This window comes from Camelus dromedarius, chromosome 5, assembly GCF_036321535.1.
Source record: "Camelus dromedarius isolate mCamDro1 chromosome 5, mCamDro1.pat, whole genome shotgun sequence".
In the NCBI taxonomy this organism is placed as follows: domain Eukaryota; kingdom Metazoa; phylum Chordata; class Mammalia; order Artiodactyla; family Camelidae; genus Camelus; species Camelus dromedarius.
Window position 1 is genome coordinate 90,404,910 of NC_087440.1, and position 20,006 is coordinate 90,424,915.

Here is a 20,006-nt window from a genome sequence, read left to right on the forward strand (position 1 = left end):
GCCGCAGGGCAGACTAGGATGGAAGTGGCCTAGCTGGGGGGCCCTTCAAAGGGCCAAGGAGAAGAACGCGGGCCGAGGGACCAGCCTCTCAAACGGGCTTCGAGCGCCAGTGACCTTCGCTTACCCCCTTGAAATGTCTGGAAAACAGAATGGACAGATTTTCTGTCTTCAAAGTTTCCGGCTAAACCTCTTCAAGTTCTTTATTGTTTGGGACTGGGACACTCGGCAGTGGTAATGGGGTTGTTCCTTTTGTATTTGCCTTGAAAGGCCAAAATATTTTTATATTGCTGCAGACAAAGCCGTCTATTTTAAGATGAACTCTGTGTCCATCGTTTCCCACCGGGGAGACTGTGTGCACCGTGTGTGTCTCTGTGTGCTCTCGGGTCTTGAAACAGGTCTCTTATGGGGATGGCCATTCACAGGGGTCCAGGGGAAGCGCCTGCCCCGCCAGGGGGAGCCTGGGGAATCTGGCCCTCACGGTAGATCTGTCCCCGCCCCATCCATTTAGGTGTGAGTCCTGGGTGGTGGTGGGGGGGTGTGTGCTGGCTGCACTAACACGTACCGTGCCTGTGCCTGCGTCTGCCATGCGTATGCGTTAAGGACTGTGGGTTGTGCGCACCTTGGGGGTTCACTTGGTGGGAGGCAGCTGGATGGTCACAAGTACTGGGAATGTTCTCTTTTTCTGGTTGGGAGGGCATTTCCCTGGCATCTGTTACCTGGCCCAAATAAGTGAGTGGATGAATGAATGCATGAAAACAGGAAGGGATGCGTAACCAAATAAGAGGCAAAGTAGGTGAGCCAGGGAGAGAGTGGGCCCCGAACGAGATCCCGTTGGAGGCAGAGGAGACCACTACAAAAGCTAATAAAACATTGACTCAGTAATTCAAATGTATAGCACCTAAAGTTTGTCCATACAAGAATAAACTCTAGATGAAAGGAAGAATGAATAAGAAGTGAAAATGCATCCAAGGGTGAGGGTGAGGTTCGGAGCCCCATCAAAGCAAAAAGATGTGAGAGGCAGGAGGAAACAGACGATTGAAAGGGAGAAGGAAAGTGGAATGACGCAAAATGATAAATGAAAGGGAGAAAGAGGATTTTTAAAATCGGGATGAGAGGCTATGTGAGGAGGACCATGTCCAGCTATTCGAAGTCAGGCATTAGGATGGATCCAAATACATGCTCCCAGCAGAGAAAACGAAACAACAGAGGAAGTTCAAAGAAGAGTAGAATGAAAAAGGAGGACCCAGGGGACCAAAGATGAGAGTTAACTGTAACCGAAAGTTGTCGAACTCTGGGCACACATAAATAAATAGATACCAAAATGAAAGCCAAAAAAATAAAAAATTAAAAAAACTTTAATTGAAAAGAAATATGAGTGAGTAATGGACATACCTGGACTCAGGTGGGAGCATGGCAGGAGGGGTTTTGAGTCATCTCGTCCTGGGAACTGAGGTCTGTTCCATGAAAGGATGAAAAAAAAACAAAGACAATACAATAAAATATCTAAATAAAAAAATCAATAAATATGGAAGTAAAGGCATCAGTTAAGTTCAGAACTACATTAATGGGTGAATAGATCAACATCAAAGAGAAGGCAGTGCTGGGAGCAGGGGTCATAAATTGTCATGTATCAAGGGTTCTGGTTAGTCTGATTCTAAAAGCCGCAGTTCTATCAAAAAATAGCAAGTCTTTAAATAAACAAGTAAAGGAGTATCTAAAGAAACAAAGGTGAAGGAAAAAAGAAACCAAAAGAGAAAAAAGAAAAAGCAATGAAGAAACAAAGATGGGAGGGAGTGAGGGGGGAGGAGCGCGGCCTCAGGCATTCCTGATGAGCGTGTTGGAGGCTTGTAATTAATCCCATCTGGGCACCGAAGCGCCAGGGGAATGAAAGAAGACAAGAGAACAAAGTGAGAAAGGAGGAGATATGGAAAGCTGCAACGAAAGAGGGAAAGAAAGAGTGAGGAGGTGATAGTGGCCACGCATGAATGGGGAGGTCCTGGAGGGGTGACGAGAGGAATGGTAATAAGGACCTGCACAAGCTGTGGGTCAGAATGGGTCCAGGTCTGAGTAATCACTCCCATTGATGGAGGAGTAAATACCTCATAAAAGGGAAGAAAACGGGAAGGGAGAATGGTGTGGAAGGGTGAATGCAGGGAGGAAGGCGTTCGTGACAGAGACGTGGAGCTGCAGGTGCCGGGGAGGCGGGGGCAGTGTTTGCAGGTGGCACGCCGACTCAGCTGTCCGTGCCCACCGGGCTCCGAAGCACACGAGAAGTCAAGAAAGGAAGAGGGAGAGAGAAACAATGAAGATGGGGCAGAAATGAAAAAATAAAAATTCAATTAGAAATTAAAAATTAGAAGAGGACAAAGGTGATATGTTAACAAACAGACAGGTAAATACATTTAGAAGAGAGAGCTGTTTTGGGAATAAGAATGAGAGGGGGCCTGAAGCAAGTTCACTGATGAATTCACATCTGGGCTTCTGAGATGGGCCACTGCCCACCCAACCAGGAGGCAGCTCAGAACTGAAACACGTTAAGGGAAGACCTCGGTGGGGCCAGGGAGGTCAGGACCTACTGACTATAGATGATCACGTATCCAATTAGGTGCACCTGCCATCTAGAATTGTAAAAATAATGACTGAAAAGAGTCAGCCTGAATGAATGCATGAATGCATGAATGAAGGAATGAATGAGAAAAAAGCTTTGCAGTGACCAGGGAGGTGGCGGTTGCAGAAGGGTTGGAGTTCATCCAAGCCTGATCTCCAAGAGGAAGAAAGGCAGTAAAGAAAAAAAAAAAATTCAAAGACTGGTAGGGAAGAAAAAAAAAAAAAACAGTTAAGATGGGGGAAAAATAAAAATAAAAGAGTAAAAAGATAATAAAAGAAGATAATAAATAGGTAGGTCGGACAATGAAGTCTATGAGAGGGGACGGGTTTAGCACAGAGCATCCACATTAATTCAAATCTGGTCCTGAAGTTTATAAATAATAAAAACAATACGATAAATAAAAGCCTAAAGGAATAAATGCATGCATTCCACGAGAAGGCAAGAAAAGGAGTTTGAAAAATTGCAGGAAAGACTGGGAGAAAGAAAGATGTGGGAAAAGAAATTAAAATAGACACGTGGAGGAATTGACACTTCCTGGATAAGAACTTCAAGATAATAAACACATATTATTCATTAAATATAATAAATAGTAAAAGCTGAGGTTCATCAGTAAGAAAACACAAACCTCGAAGGAAAAAAATGGGGTAAATAGGGGGATGGTTGTGTGAACGAATGAATGACAAAGATGATTTTAATTAATTCACGTCTGCACCTGAGGCTCCTGAGATGAAAAGAATGCAAAAAAGAGCGAGGAAGGCGGGGACATCGAAAATTATGACAAGATGGATATTAGCAATAAAAACATATTGAATGAATAAATAAATACATACATAAATCTATGAGCGAGAGGACCGTGCTAGAACCAAAAAAAATGAGGAGGTGCCATGAGCCAGGAATTATGACTGGTTCAAAACTGGGCTGCGGAGGTAGTTAAATAAATCCTGAAGCAAACCAGCAGTACAAGGAATTAACGAACAGAAGGGGCCCCACGTGGACAGGGGCTGAGGAGGCTCGGGAACCACAGATTGTGGTTAATCCAGTTCTGTGCACCTGAGGTCCATTAATAAAAGAATAAATACCGAAATAAAAGAGTGACAGAAAGAATGAACGGACCCAGGAACGACTGAATTAGAAATGGAAATGCCTGGCGCGGCCAGGAGCTCGTGGCCCATGGGATTGTCACTCATCTCACTCCTGGCACCTGAGGTTCCTCAGAGAGGCAAGATGCAAGGAAGAGAAGTGTCAGAGTCAAAGAAAGAGATGAGGAGAGGCAGCGTGAGACTAAGTGGAAGAGAAAGGGCGTGGGGTGGGGGTGGGGCGGGGAGCCAATGAAAGCACACTCATGCCGTGGGTGTGTCTGCACTAGCGAGCTCTGAGGATCAGGGATGAGGTCAGCACTAATCCTTGTGATTGATGAGCTCATCCAGCCCCTGCTTCTAGGGCAAGGGAAAGTGGAGAGAACGGGGAAAAAAGGGAGCAGAGGAAAGATGATAAACAAACAACCCAAGTGATCAATGCTTAGTTGAGAGAGGTTGTCTAAACAGGGATTAGAATTAATTTACATCCATACTCCTTAAGTAGGTGAATAATACATCACTCCTTTCCAGGAATAGATGAAAAAGAGGAAATATCCGGCCCAAAGACAAGACTGCATCTTCCAGTCTTTTATTATCTTTATATAATCAAATATAGGCACTTGAGGTCCATGAATAAAAGAATAAACACCAAAATGTAAAAGGTGACCAAATGCCCGGAAGAAAGATTGAAAACGCAAATAAATACGTGTGCCAATGATGGTTATTTTGCCCATGGAGTTTTAACGAATAAAATTATTTCCCAGGGGACGAATAATAAGTAAAAAAAACCCCAAAAAACAAAAAACCCAAACTCCTAATAAGCAAGAACAGAAAGGCCAATGTGTGCGTGAGTGAATGAATGAACGAGAGGTGGAGCTGCGTGGACCAGGGACAGGATGTCGCATGTGGGGTCCTGACTCATCCTTCTGTGCACCTGAGTTTATAAGAATGAGGGAACATAAGGAAGAATGAGAGAAAGAGAATAAAAAGGAAGAAATAAGGAATAAATGTAACATATGACTGAATGGGGCTGGTGAATGGAGATCTCCACGAATGAAGGGCTGTCATTAATTTAGAATGGTGCCACCGAAGCCTGTGAATAAAGGCATCAAATCTGAATGAATGAATGAATGGCGGAAGAAATGGATGAGCGACTGGAAGGAAGAGGGAGGGGAAGGAAGGGAGGAAGGAGAAATAGAAGGGAGAGGGTGGAGGAACTTTCCTGTTTGGGGTCTCTGGGTTCCAGCCAGCTGAATGAAGTGGGTACCAGGGCGGGGTGGCTCTTCGCATGTTGTGTGCTTGTTTCATGCACTTTCCCAGCGGGGAGGAGCTGCCTCAGGAAGACCCTTGCCTTGGAGCGCCACTGTCACCTCCTGGCTGTGGGGGCCATTTCACATCATTACTCTCATTATCAATCTCCCCATCCGTAAACTTGGAATGGCATCGGCTCCCCGCTTGGACTGATCATGGGGGCAAATGCTGTCCTAACGGTTGGCAGTGCCCTGTCCATAGCCCTGGGGAGGAGGGAGGGCTCAGGCCCTGGGCCCTGAGGAAGGTTGCACGAACAAGAGATGTTGGGCCAGTTGGGTGTCTGGGCCCTTCCATGGGCGTGGGTCACCTGCGAGGGAGGCTCTTCCCGCCAGGGGGCAGCAGAGGGTAAGGGAGCAGGAGGCCCTGGGTGGTGCGTGGGCCCCGCCCCGCTGCGCCGTCCAGGGGGCGGGGCCACTCACTCCCAGGGGCTGCGCAGGGGAAGGGCAGGCAGGGCCACATCACCAGAAAAGAAACCTTGTTCCTGCAACTTTCTGAAACTGCCCGGGAGCCTTGCAGCTGGGTCTTCTATGGCGTGGGCTGCCTTCCCTACTCAACTCAGGGGGCCCGGGGCAGGTGCATCTCAGCCTGGGTTGGGTTTGCAGAAGTGGTCCCGGGCTCCCGGCCCCCCTGCCCTGGCATCCCCAGAGCCCGTTTCAAGGCCTCGCTGTCTTCTCGGCTGTTTCCAATGTACTCTGTATCTCTGCGGAAAGCGCGTCGGCACTGTGTGTTGTTGAACTTGTGCCCTCTCCCCGTGACCTGCTCTCTCGGGGGCTGTTTGTACTGGCGTTTCCGACCCCAGGGACCCCCTGGTTCTGTGCAGTCTCCTTTCTCTGTATTGGACAGGATTTGTGCACTTGTGTGTTGTGTGCCTGTGTTTGTCTACAAAAATGAGGACCGAAGTCCCTCTCAAACTTCTCAATTCCTGTTTGGGACATTAAAAGAAAAAAAAAAATTGAATTCCTAGCAAGTGCCCTGAGCAGGAGGAGCCAGCTTGGCTGGACCCAGGACTCGTGGCTGGGAGCACGGAGGCCTCGGGGAGTCGGGTGCAGGTGGGGCTAATGTTTCGCCTGGTGGGCGGGGAGTAGGGAGTTCATTGCAGGGGAGTTACACTAGGAGTGACTTTGGGTCCCTGGTGGGAACAGGGCGTGGCTGGCCACAGGCTCGAGGCGGGGCTGCAGCTCTGGTCCAGGCGCGCTCTGAGGGCAGGGACGCCGGGGCGCAGGGATCCAAGCTATAGGGTTTGCAGACAGGAGGTGCAGAGGGAGTGGGGGATGGGGGACCAGGGGCAGCTTCCACGCTTTGAGCGCGGGCCCTGAATGGGTGAAAACGGCATTTAGAAGATGGAGGACGTGGAATTCATGTGTCAGGAGCCACCCTTCCCGGCCTCCAGCGCCACGTGTCTGGGCCACGTGAGCAGCGCCTTGTGGGCCTCATGTGGCGCTGGGGCTTCAGGGCTCTGCTCTCTTCCTCTTTTGGAATCTGGGAACTCCAGGCTCTGCCTCGGCCAGCCTGAAGCCTAGGGACACACTGATTACCCCTGGGGACAGCTGCTCAGATGAGGTCCCCAAAGAGCCCCCCAAGCAGCCCAGGAGTCATCGTGTGGACCAGGGTGGAGACAGGAGGGGCTTGGGACACGAAGAAACTGGGAGGGTCTTTTTGAAGAACCCTTGTGTGCGCTTGTTTTAAAAGTCAGTTGAGGGTCAAGAAGACTTAGGAAAGATTGGGTGTCAGATGGGGAAGGGAGGGTCCCAGCCATGTGCACAGAGGAAGTACGGAGGAACAGGGGCAAACCTTTGGAGGAGCCTCCTCTCCAAGTCCATGAGGCTGTCAGAGGGTCCCCATGGGTGGAATGGGCCAGTGGGCTGGGATCAGATGAGTTCTGTCTTTTTAGGCATGCGGAGGGCAGGAGGGCATTGGGTCAGGGGTCTAAGAGCTTGGGATCTGGTATTCTGAGGGCCTCTAGTTCTGGGATGCTGAGTTTCAGGACAGGCTGCAGAAGCCAGGGGTTGACTTTCCACACCCTCCCCTGTCCTGGTTCTGTCTGTGCTCGACCCACGAGGTCCAAGATGGGGTCTCAGTGCTCCTCTCTGACCAGGGCCTATCTCAAGTGTGTGTTTCTTCTTTTATTTTTTTCTTTTCTTAAAAAAGGGCAGATTTTGTCTGTTGGTGTTGACCTCCGCATGCACCCCTTGCACAAATCCTGCCCCTGGCGACTCTGAGCTACACGTCTCCCTGGGTTCTGTGCGACTCTCTCCTCCCTCTTCAGGAAGCTTGGCTTCGGGCCGGCCTTCCAGAGAGCAGAGGATGGAGGCTGAGCCTCTGGGGCAGGTGGGCCAAGGGCCACCTTGTGATCGTAATGTAAATGGTGTGGATGGTTCATGACCTAGAGCAGGAGGTCACCCATCATCCTCACACGTCACTCATCTTTTTTTTTCTCCCCTTCAGATGCTTGTTTATGGGCACATGTTTTTAAAATGGACATCTAATTTTTTTTTAAAGAGCATCCATTTTTTTCAAACCTAATTGCCATTCTTCACCACATACCCTTTTTTTTTACATCCGGCCTTTTCCATTTAATATTCTGTCGTCAACATTTTTCTTTCTTCCGTAGACTTTATCACCTTGCTGGCTGCCTGGTGTCTCGTTGAGCCGCCCTGTCAATCATTCACAACATCAACCTGCTATTGTTACTATTGCTATGCATAATTCATCTTTTTTTTTAATGTTACAAATTATGCCACAGCTAATGGCTTAGCACACCCACTTTTTTTTTTATTCTTGTGAATTATTTTCCCACCCCTAGAAATGATCATTGCTTCATGGTATATCAGTTTCTCCTGCTAGGCTGTGAGCCCCTTAAGGGCAAGAAGCTTGTTGAATTGATCTTTGTACCTCTAATGCCTGACATGTTGTAGATGCTAAATGTTACAGGAGTGGATGGAAGGGTGAATGAAGATGTGAATGAGTGAGTGGCTGATTGATTGGAAGAGGATGGGAGGATGGATGAAGATGAGAGTGGGTGGGTGAATGGGTCAATGGTTGGTTGGCTGTTGGAGGAGAGGATGGGATGGTGGTTGAAGATGAGAGTGGGTGATCAGTGGTTGATTGGCTAATGAAGGAGAGGATGGGAGGATGAAAATGAGAGTGAGTGGGTCGGTGGTTGATTGGCTGATGGAGGAGAGGATGGGAGGATGGATGAAGATGAGAGTAGGTGGTCAGTGGTTGATTGGCTGATGGAGGAGAGGATGGGAGGATGAGTGAATAAATAGATTGGTGAATGAACACATGAATTTCCTAAGGTTGAGTTTCTTGAATGAAAGGCCAGGCATTTTGTATGAATATTGACTAATGTCAGAAGGCTAACAGCATTTTACAAGGTCTGGCAATATACTAGCATTTTGTTAAGGTATTGCTAGTTTATCTCTGTTAAGAAGTGTTTTTCTGTCATTTTTACTTGCATTGCTTTGATTACTAATGAAGGGTGAACATTTTCATATGTATTTGTTTAAAAAATTGCACTTCATCTTCTGTGAACTGTTTGTCCAAGTCCACTGGTCATGGCTTTGTGATGACACTGGGCAAGGATGGGATGAGTGCCCTTGGGATGTAGTGAGCCCTTCATCACTGGAGGCATTCAAGGGGCAGTCCAGGCAGATACTCGATGAAGGTAGTTTTAAGGAGACTCAAATAGTGGGGGTGAGGTTGGCCTAGATGGCCCTTCATGTCTGTTTGACTTTGAGATTTGCTTCTTCCTGGGAAATGGGTGGTGGGATGACCTCTTGCATTGGGCAGCCCAGCCACAGGGAAGGCCACATCATCTCCTGGGTAGGCCTGTGCATTTAGGATTTATAATTTCTAACCTCGCCTCTGTAACTCGTGGGGCAGGAATAGCTCTTTGATCCTCCCAGGTCCAGACAACTTTGCCAGCATCTTGTACAGTTAGCTGGGGGACTTCCCACCTGTCCCGCCCACTCCCCTATTTCACCGAGAGGAAGACAGGCCCCCAGACCACCATCTCCCACCCTTCAGGGGGTCAGCTGAGGCCATCTGTTACCCTTCCCCTCCCAGTGTCCTGTGATGGGTGAGCAGATGTGCCCTGGGTCTCCACGGTGGTCTTTGGGGTGTAACTGATTAATGGGACATGCTGGGGCAGGGCTGATAGTGAATCCTCCTTTGTTTTTACTTCAACTGAGACAGTTCAGTTCCGTAATCCAAGGAGCAGGATGGACCCCAGGTTCTCCTTGGGTTTCCTCTCATGGTCCACCCCAATGCTGGTCAGAGCTCAAAGGTCATCATGTCATCTGGGAGGGCACGTTACCCAAAGAGGCCTCGCCCCCGCTCTCCAGAATGCCCTCTGCTCTCAGCCGTGGGCTGCGTCTCCCCCGACCCTCTACTATAGCACCGAGCGCTGTTTGTGTGCATCAGACTTCCCCACACGTTTCCCGCGGCATCGGAGCTTGGGAGGCCAGCGACGATTCCCCACGTTAATCTGGTCCCTGAATCCGATCCGTCCATCCATCCATGCATTCGGCCTACATTTCTTGACCTGGTGCTTTGGCCTTTCCCTTTCCTGAAAGCAAACCTTCTCCTTTCAGGCGGGCTGTGTAGCGCCATGGGCTGTGGTTATGACGTGAACGCCCTTATTTTGTGGCTTCTTCCTCCGGGGTCACTGCTCTGAGCACATCCCAGCTGGATCTCATCCGCCACCGTCACCCACACGGCTTCCCTCCCACGGCGCTCTCCCCTGCATCTCACATCGCGACAGATCCAGGGCCGGGGTCCGAGAGCGGTACCCTCCCACTCCACCCCACCCCACCTGGCCCGTGAGTGGAGATGTCCCCCCCAGGCCACCCTGCCCGGTGCATGGTCCCTGCCATGAGCTTTGGCCTCAGCCCTTCAGCTTCCTCCACCAGATGGCAGTGGTTGAAACTCATCCCTTCATTCTCTCATTCCTTCATTCATTCAGTCACGGTCAGCAAACATTTTAAAAAATCGGCTGGTGCTATACTGGAGTGGGCTCACGAGGATGCGCTCCCACATCTGAGCGTGTTTGTGTGTCGGTGATGAGGCGGGACCCTTGATGCAGCTCTGCCTCCTGGATCTGAGCTCTGTGGCGTCTGATCGCCTGTCTCCAACTTTGTTCCTCGTAGAACTTGGTTGATCAGTAATCAGACAGCTGTGTTCCTGGGTGTTCAGAAATCATAGTCCGTAGCCTCAAGTGGCAGGAGGAGAGCTGGAGGGTCCGAGATGAGCGGCTGATTCTGGCTGCGAGCCGGCTTTCAAGTCATTAGAACACCTTGATCTTGTACAAAGCGGATCTTAGAGTCATTCCTGTCCCTTTGAGATTTCGTTAATTCTGGGCTCTATTTAGAGAAAATGGGGGAGGTGATTGCTCATTTGGAGGGCAAGGATCATGACCCCTGTGGGGTCTGCACAGAACAGTCCACTGGTGCAAGAGGGCATCCGAGGCGTAGCACGCTTGGTAAACCCTGGAAGCAGCCCCCAGCATCCACGCAGGTCCCAGGCCAGGTGGGACCCGCTCTTGGCTCACTGCTACCTGCTTGGGACGAGGTGTGGGTCTTGGGGGCTCTACTTAGAATTCTGTATTTTGTTTGTTGCACCGGGAAGTGGGCGTAGTGGACAAAGCCAGGACCCTGGAGCTGGACAAACGTGTGTGGTTTACGATGACAGCTTGAGCCTGTCTTCTGGGCGGAACCACGGCACCCACCTCGCAGGGCTGTTGTGAGGACCAATGTAACCAGCATTTTGAACTGTGATTCTGAAAGGGCGTGCGCTTGCCCCCGGGGGTGTGCTGGGTTGGGATGAAAGGCCAGGAGGGGTAGCCTGATTTGGGCAGATTGGTGGGAAATCACTTTGCCAAACACGCAGGGGGCTGTTGTGGGATAGGATGCTGTGTTTGTATGGCATTCTCAGGTTCGATGGGAGTCCTTTGGACAGGAACCTTCGTGTGAGGGGAATGGTGACCCCTCTGGGCAACGCCCCGGCCCCCTGGGGTGCGCGTTCAGACTCGCCCCCGCAGGCGGCGGGGAGGCCCCGGCTGTGCCCTTCCTACCACTGTGTCTGGCCTGTGGGCAGCGCCTGCTCTAGGAGAGACCCTCCCAGCAGTGTCCTCCCCCCAACATTAGGCCCCAGCTGCCAAAGACACCACACGGCCTCTCCCTCAGGTCCCCTCTCCCAGGTAACAACATTTGGGCACAAATGCCAGCAGCCAGGGTGCCTAACACAGCCCCAGGCCAGTGGTAGGGGTCGCCTTCCACTTCTGTTGAATGGGTGGATGGGTGGCGGTCAAATAACAAAACTGTAATCAAATGCAAGCGGCGGTTGCTTATAACTTTACTAAGGGATTGTATTTCTGCTCCCAATTAACCTGTTAACAATCGGTGTGCTCTGTCTTACGGACTTCTGTATGACGTGTGTTGTGTGAAAAGCAGGACTCTTGTCTCGTGTGACACTCGATGGAACTTTAGCTGTCCGAGGAACAAGTCAGTGTTTTGTGTTAGAAATTAGAATCCGGGGGGCGCTTAACTCACTGGGTCATGTTGGGCAAGTCATTTCCTCCTCTCTGACCCGTGGTCTCCTTTTCTCTAAGCCGTGCCCGGGTCACCAGAAAGCTTACCTCACGGGGTTGTTGTGAGGGCCAAGGCCTGGGTGAACTGTAACAGTGCTAATGAAATGCTGGCTCTCGCTGGCAAGGGTCGTGTGCTGGGGGCTGTGTCGAAAGGAACAGGGAAGGCTTTGCTGGATCTAAGTGAATAAAAAGTCAGCCTTGACCTTACACTAAGATTGTATTTCCAGCAGTCAGTGGGATGTGTAAGGCAGAGGTGGGCGACCTGCAGGCATTCAGCGGTGTGGGGCCGGGGTGAATAGCGGTTTGGTTAATGAGTGATGCTTTCTACCTGCCTCGGAGCCTCCCTTCCGCCGCCCTCCCCTCCCGGGCTGCTGCTCACGTGCAGGCTGAAGGTGACGGCTTTGGGTTTGCCGTGCCTGTGATGCCAGTCTGCCTAGGGGGCTTCTGCAGATGCCCTGAAGGTATTTTCAAGGGAGGAAGAGTGAGGGGCAGTTTAGAGAGTGTGAGGGTGTTTTGGGGGTAACATCTTTGGGGACTAAAACTCCTTCTTCTGCCCTTTAGGGGCAAGGCCTGGCTTGTAATTTCCTCACACCCTCTTCCATCTTTCCTTGGCAGTAAGTTCACGAAATTAGTCCTCAGCCCCCTCCATGGGCCTGGATATTAAACACTGTGCCCTGTAAGCTCCCTGCTTGATTGCAGTGTGGGCCCATTTTATAGATGAGCAAGTTGAGGATCAGGGACAGCTAGCTCTCAGAGCCAGGGCTGAACAGCAGTAAATGAAAAGCCGGTGCTGTTTCAGCTCAACCAAACAAGGCTTCCCGGCGCCCACGGCTGGTCTCCGCCAGCCCGAAGGTGTCCCAGCATGCCCCTGGCCCCACCGCGCGCCTGGCAGTGCTCCTGTGGGGGGCAAGCTCCTCTAGGGCTCAGTGGGGTCTGAGTTGGACCTAGAAACTTGACAGAATTAGATACTTCCCCTGCTCTGGCAGGAGTCCCAGGGGACGTCCCTGCAGGGGCCATTTTGGACTGGGGGCTCTGTGCGACCTCTGTCTTAGGTGTGTGGGGCAGCAGGATTCTGCTGTAACATCCTCAAATTCCGATCCAGGTGGGCCTGAGTTGGGGACCCACTCTGGACCCCTCCCATCCAACCCCTCCCCCTGTGGAAGCCTCCCGGACCTCTGCCTTCCGCAGCCTTGAGGGGTTGGGCCCCGGCCCATCTTAGAGCTAAACTGGCCACTCCTCGCATTCGTGGCTTCCACACCATGCCAGGTTCCCTGATGCCACACTCCTGTGGGCTTTGCTGAGGGAGCCTTTGAAGGGTCACCCTTGGTGTCTGCACATGGTCACCTCATGTCCTTGAGAACTTGTCCGAAGCAGGGGGGACCTTGCCTCGGTGCTCCTGAGAGGCCCCCATGGTACAGACAGGTCGGTAGGGCCCTCCTCCTGGGGGACTGAGAGTCTGTGTGTAGCGGTCTGCTCCCTGATGGACCTGAGGCTCCTCAAAGACCGGCCTCTGTGCCACCCAGGGATGAGGGACTGTCTCAGGTGCCCGGTGTTTTCAGGACCTCATCCTCTTGATGGGGGCAGGGCTGGGTGCCTGCCTCTGGAGGGCAGGTAGAAAGCAGAGGCTCAGTGAGGCTGTGGTCAAGCTGCCCTTGCACCCCCTCTCTTACTCGGAGGCCTGTGCAGCCCTTTCCTGACCCTTTGCAGCCTGTGCCTGTGCTAGTAGGTGCCTGATAGATGCTCACTGACGGACAAGGCAGGGTTTCTAATGGATGAGAATTGACTGTTGGCTGATGTACGTGGTGAATCTGCATGCGTTTCTTTAAGAGGAAAGGGTATGCTTTCTTGGCAAAGACTCTCAGGGCAAATCCTGAGGGTCTCTGCCTGTGGTGGGGGGCACGCCCCGGGGACGCAGCCCAGAGGGCAGTCACCGGAGGGCCTCTCCTGATGGGAACAGCTGTCTTCTGAATATTTATGGAAATACTTATATTGAGAATAAAACTTTATTGGGCTAAAATGTACTCATATGTGTTGTGGTCCAAGTGATTTTGATAATGTGACATTTGGACCCCCAGTGGGAGGGGATCCTGGCCTTAGGTCTCAGGAGCCCTTGCCCTGGGGATGGGGATGTCTTTGTCCTCACCGTTGGTGACAATCCGCACTGACCTGTAAGGCACATGCCCAGTCTGGGATGCAGCCATGGTCACCGAGTCAGTGAGGGAGGATGGAACCCCAGACCTTGATTCTTTGCTCCTGCTCTTGCCCCCACCAAAGACCAGTGCCTGGGCACAGGCTGAGGGGTGGGATTCTGGAGGAGGGGGGACTCTGGAGGGGTGCGGCTCTGCCCGCTTGAGTTCTGGTCCTGGCATCACCATCTGCCAGGGTAATGGCCTTGGGTGGGTTCCTTGAACCACCCCAAGTCTTAGTTTTCCCACCTGTAGAATGGGTACACAATGACTGTCCACTTGGGATGGCAGCTGTGTGCCTGGCTGCGCCCCACAGGCTGACTCCGAGAATCAAGGTCTGGGTTTGAGGCTGTCCAGGTGCCTTTATGTGCGTGTGGCCTGGGTGAGGTTGCTCGGCTGTAAGCTGGAAATAGTCACCTTACCTGGCGTGGTTATTGTTGGGGTCAGTGAGATTGTTTATGTGAAAATAAAGGTGTTGTTACCTGGCACACGGGTGCACTCACCCCTTGCCCTCCCAGTTGGCCGTGGCTCCCAGCAACCTGAGGGCATTTATTCCAGAAGCTCTGTGCTTTCTGGAACTGTGGCATCCAAGTGACTGCTGGGCAGCGTGGGGGATGTCAGGGAAGCACCCGGCCAGCTCTGGGGAGGCAGTGAGGGAAGGAAGTGTTTGCTTTTAAATACAGAGAGTTAACAGGTTTAGGGGGAGGGGTTGAGGCTGAAGTGGGAGGATCAGGGAGAATTTTGAGAGACCCCCCAGAGGAGGAGGAAGTGGATGTGCTAGAACACGCCCAGGTTTCATTGGTAATAGGTTGGACAGGAGAGCTGGGGTGGTTTCTAGAAAGGCCAAGACTTAGATTCTGGTTAGTGAGGTGGGATCCACCAGAAGTTACTGGTGCTTCTGAAAGTCTCTGCAGGAGGAGGAGACCAGGGAGGGGTGGTACACTGGACCCCAGAGCTGAAGGGCGCCAGGTAGAGGGGCAGGAGTGGAGGCTGGGTGCTCCCCTCGCCCCCACGGCTGCGGGGGCCAGGGCCCTGGCCTCGGGCGCTCCGGGTTCGCACGTGCCCGCCTCCTGGGCAGAGCGGGCGTCCCTCCTCTGCCCGCTTCCTGTCTGCATGAGAACGCTTGTCGGCCAGGGGGCCCGGGAGCGGGCGGCCTTCATCTGCACCTGTGTCTCTCTCAGCCTCCACAGCCACGGGGACACCTGCACACGTTCCCACGGGACAGGCTGGACCCAGAGACTCTGGACGCGGGCTGCCCGCTGCAAGGAGGGGCGTGTCCTCCCCGCCTCCCCTTGAGTGGCCGCTCGCCCTCTGACTGATGGACTTCAATGATCTGAGTGTCAGACACGCGGGCTTGACCCCCACCCACCCCTCATGAACCCTGAGACTGGGGGGGCGCCGAGGCTCGCTGCCCGCATCTGTGAAATGGGCTCGGACACCTACCTCACAGGGCTGTTGTGAGGAAAGTGTGACGCGGTTTGAAAGTGCCCCCCCCCCCCCGGCGGCTTGGCACACCCTGTGTGCTCTCAATAAATGTGTTTCTTGCCTTAACAAAAACAGTGATGGATGTGCTACTAATCTGAGGAGGGGTGGATGTTGGGAGGCTGTCTGGCTGGGGCTTCCCCTCACCTCGGGCCATGTGATGGGGGGGACAGGGGAGCCGCCAGCTCCAATCCCAGGAAGCCACCTGTACCCTGCCCATCGGGCACTCAAGGGTGATGGGATGCCCGGAGGCAAAGCTAACCTGGTGGGATTCTGAGACTGAGGCATGTTTGAATGGACTAACCCGGGCTGGTCCCCCTTCTTCTAATGGTTTTAGGATGCAAAGTTTCTTTCCAGAAGGAATGTAGACAGGAGGTGAAGGAAGTCTGAGCTGGTCCCTGGAGCCCCAAGGGGCTGCCCCCAGGCTGCGACTCTTCCGCCCCCTCCTCAAGGGCTGGGTAGAGCACTTGTCATGCTTAAACTAACGGTGAGTGGATGGCCAACTGGTCCAGCTTGGCAGGACCATCTCATTCCACGAGGTGGCTACTGAGCAGGGCCTGGAGGGGGCCACAGAGGTAGAGCCTGAGATGCAGCCCCTGCCCCGCTGGCAGGGGTGCCCCGTTTTGCACCCCAAGACTCAGCTCAGGAAGGTCAGGTTGTTGGCCAGCAGCATGTGGCTGGGGCTAAACGGGCAAGGGCAAGGGAGCTTCAGACCAAAGTCCACGAGGAATCCTGGGGTCAGCACACCTGGTTTTGCTGGAGCAGACAAGCTGGACACACAACCAGTGGGAGAGGAGAGGTTGACCACCACCACCACCACCATTGCCACCACCGCTGCTGCTGCCACCATCAATGCCAAAGCCAGAGCCACCACCACCACCGCCACTGCCATCACCTCCTCCTCGTCCTTTCCTCTTTCTCCTTCCTCTTCCTTCTCCCTGCTTCTCCCTCCTTCCTCTTCCTCCTACCCTCCTCCCCTCCCTGCAGGGAGGTGCCTCAAGAGAACTACAGGCAAGTCCAGCCATGACTGTGTGGGCTGAGCATGGCCCCTTTGCAGAGAGAAAGATCTACTTTGGAAACAGGGACCATGGCCACGTCTCAGTCAAGGAGACATGACCCTAGCCCTTCACGGAGATGGAGACGTGGATGGTGCTGAGGGATGGTCCAAGCAGCACTGAGGTGAGAAGATGGCCTTCAGAATGTGCCCACCCTAGTGAGTCTACGCCCAGCCAGCCATGTGGGAGCTGAGAGTCCAGGAGAGGCCTACACGTGGTGGGCAGAGCCCCAGCCTCTGTCGAAGCTTGTGCATTCAGAATGAAGATCCCCTTGATGTTCCAGAGCTGAGACCGCAGCTCCAGCCTCCAGCGAGGCTCAGTTGTCCATGATGAGTGGTTCCTTGATGTTCTAGAACGAGACCCCAGCTCTGGCCTCCGATGAAGCTCAGATGTCCATGATGATTGACCTCTTTGATGGTCCAGAGCTGAGACGGCAGCTCCAGCCTCCAGTGAGGCTCAGATGTCCATGATGAGGGTTTCCTTGATGGTCCAGAGCTGAGACCCCAGCTTCAGCCTCTTCTGAAACTCTGACATGCAGGACTGGGGAGAAAGCCTCAGGCTGTGGTCTTGTCTGGGCGAGGAGGTCTAACTGTGACTGGAGATGGCAGGGGAGGCCCTGCTCTCCACCCCTGGCCTGCAGCACTCCTCACTAGCAACACTGGAGACAGAATCTGAACCCTGCAGGAAGCTGGGGTCCACGTGCAAAAGGAGAACTGCAGAGCCCGGACTCCCAGGCGGAGGAGGAGTGCTGGGAAGAGTGTGGCCGTGTAAGTCGTGGTTGGTGGGTGGGCCCTGCCGACGAAGCCTGCCCATGAGCCTGTGTCTCGGCAGCAAAGCGCCGTTTTCTGCCTTTCGTTGTGCTGGACTCCCGGCTGGCTGCACACCAGACTTGACCTACGGGGCTGCCAAGTTGGCTGGACCCTGGAATGTAACCCAAGCTCATTTCTGCGGCTTAGCTCCTCTCCCAGGGGAAGGTGCTAAACGCCCACTAGCCTTCCCGGCGTGAAGCCGCGACCTCGGGGCTGGTCAGATCTGGTTGCCTCTTTCCAGCAACGGAAGTTCATTGAGGTTGGGACTGAGATGAGGCCAGGCCATCACGATGGATGCCAAGATGCATGGACGGCAAAGGAGGCCCCCTTGTACACAGGGGCAGGATGGCAGCTTCCCACATGCAGCTGCATTTTGGTCTGGGAGCCTGCCCCAAGCACCTTGACAGTAGCTGTGGTCCTTCGGAAACTCGGTTGACACCAGACTGCCCACTAAACTGGAGAGAGGTGGTAATGAATAAAATAAGGCCCAAAACATTGACTTGCTCAGAAACCGTAAGAACATCGTGGGTAGATACAGTCGAAGTGATGAGAAGTGCCGACTCTGGGAGGAGAGCATGCTGATGTTATTCTGGATGAGCTGATGCTGAAATCACTAGACTGGGAGGTTCTGAGAATCTGATATCGTCATTTATGCCATTCAAACATAGCTGCAATAATATATCCCAGAAACCGACTGACTTTATGCACTCGAAGTTGGCAGGAAAAGGGAGCCGCTAGCAAGAGTTCTTAAACACACCCTAACGATGCCAACCTCATTTTGGTGATATTTCCTGGAAATTCACTTGAATTTGGAACTATGTACACAAAAACTTCTTTTATGAGTAAGTGGAACTTGAGAGCTGGGATGGAATGGAGAGAGATGGCGTCTTAGGGGACTGCCCTGCCCCACCCCACTTCATTTGGCCAAGTTATTTTAGGAGATTTCCAAGAACAAGCAATTATTAGAATCACTCATTGCTGATTTCCTAGAAGTCTCCACAACAAATTCTGAAGCCAAATGCAAAACGGGTGAGCCAGCGGGCTTGTAATGTTTGTGAAGAAAATGTGATATCAGCCCATTAAGTTGTCGGCTTCAGGGAGTGAGGCTCAAAGTAGAGCTGCAGTAGTGGAAATAAGGACAGACGGAGCTTCCAGATCATCAGGCAGAGCATCCTAATTTAAGACAGTCCAGAGATTATTATACAGCCTTCCCCAGGGCGGCTGTCGGACTCTAAGATTTTCTGGAATGTGCTAGGCATTGTGTTGAGACTCTGGGGGAAGAGATGAATTTAATTCAGTGCTGAAGACCAAATTCCAGTTGCTGCTGCTTGTGGTCTCAGTGGAGAGGGCTTCCCCTTGGTCAGGGCTAAATGGCCCAAGGTGTCTCCCAGTCAGCTCCCATTTTACAGATGGAAAGACTGAGGCCAAGAGAAAGATTGGTTACTTGATGTCCACTAAGACCAGACCCATTTCTGGAGAGGGCTTCCCTACCCCAGGCTGCCTCTGATTTTACTGAGATTCAGGAAGAGTCCGGAAGGCTGAGTGGATTGTCCGCAGACACCCATCAAGAGGGCAGAAGTAGGAAGGCTTGGCACCAGCGTGCCAGTCTCCTTGGGCAGACGGACTGATGGTTCTCCAGGAGCCCAGCCCCAGCACCATGCTGAAAGACCAGACCAGAGGGAGTGAGGCTGCTCTGGGGGTATGGGGGTGATGGGATGAGAGGACCCCTGCCCGGGATCTAGGGAGCCAGACCCTGCCACTGTTTGTCTCTGACTCTTCCCGCGGAACTCTGGTTTCCCCATCACTCACTCTGTCCTCCTGCTTTTTGGAGGGACGTTCTCTTGGGGGAGTTCCCGCTCATGCTTTGTGAGCAGTGACCACCTGGTACAATAGATTAGCGGCAAGGAGGCAGGTGATTCCTGAGGGAGAGGATGATGGTGGCCTTCATCCTTCCTGGGAGGGGCTCGAGCTGTGCCCTAGATTTCCTTGACACCCTCAGCTCAGTTCTTAGAGGAAGTGAGGAGGGAAGAGGCCTTAGGCTACAATCCTCTCTGGGATGAGCTTAACTTCCCCCTCTTATCCACACTGGTGGCCCCCAGTTTGGGGCTGGGGGCTGGATTGAGGCAGGGGCTGGTGGCCCACGGAAAGCTTTCTCTCAAGCTCCCTTCACATGGGGGGTGGGTCTCATACACAGGCTGTTAGGAGGCAGTGCCTTCCTGGCATTTTTCAGGAGACAGTTGGGACTCTACCCCTGCCCGTGCACCCAGCCATCATCGTAGCAGCAAACGCCCTCTGTGGAGGCCGGGCCCACCCGTGGGTGGAGGCGGGTTGAGGACGCTTGGGCAGGACAGTGGGGGGCAGGACAGCGAGCAGCCAACTGGTCTAGAGAGTCAGGCCAAATTCAAGCCAAATGTTACTCGATTAGTCAGCGAAGGAGGGGGAACCCCTACCCCAGGGAGACATTTATTAGGTGAATTTGATAGCTGTGTGTTTCCTAGACAGCCCGCAGGCCTGGAACTGCCTTCTTGCAGCGGAGGGGCCTCCGCGGGCAGAGCTCCCCGGGTCACTGAGTTGCCCGAGGGTGGGTGGGGTGGGGGCGGGTGGGGGCTGGCAGGGTGTTGTGGATCGTTACCTATATACCTGCACTTCACAAAGCACTTTATCTGTTTGCCTGGTGTTGGCTGATGGTGGAAGGAGTGGACGGATGTGTGCCTGTGTGGGGCTGGGTGCTCATGGGACCCCCGCGCCAAGGCTCAGAGATGGGATACTCACTCGTCCATAGGGTGATGGGGCCACCTTTCCTGTGATGCCATGGCTGGGGTCTCAGTGCCCAGAAATCAGAGGGTCGCACTGCTAGGAACCCCTGCGTGGCCGTTTGGGATTAATTACC

The 20,006-nt window shown here is 52.9% G+C and overlaps 1 long non-coding RNA gene across 7 annotated transcripts in view; it reads left to right on the plus strand.

Annotated features, from left to right (window-relative positions):
- LOC105096044 (uncharacterized) overlaps positions 1 to 15,322 on the plus strand; it is a 34,586-nt gene extending 19,264 nt beyond the window's left edge. For 5 of the 7 annotated variants that reach the window (XR_010381086.1, XR_004137501.2, XR_004137503.2 and 2 more), the window contains one exon: positions 8 to 11,415. This is a non-coding gene — a long non-coding RNA (uncharacterized LOC105096044). Of the gene's footprint in view, positions 1 to 7; positions 13,606 to 14,951 lie in introns of those variants that run through there. The other 2 variants (XR_010381085.1, XR_010381087.1) reach the window with 2 other exon arrangements.
- The last annotated feature ends 4,684 nt before the right edge of the window (positions 15,323 to 20,006 follow it).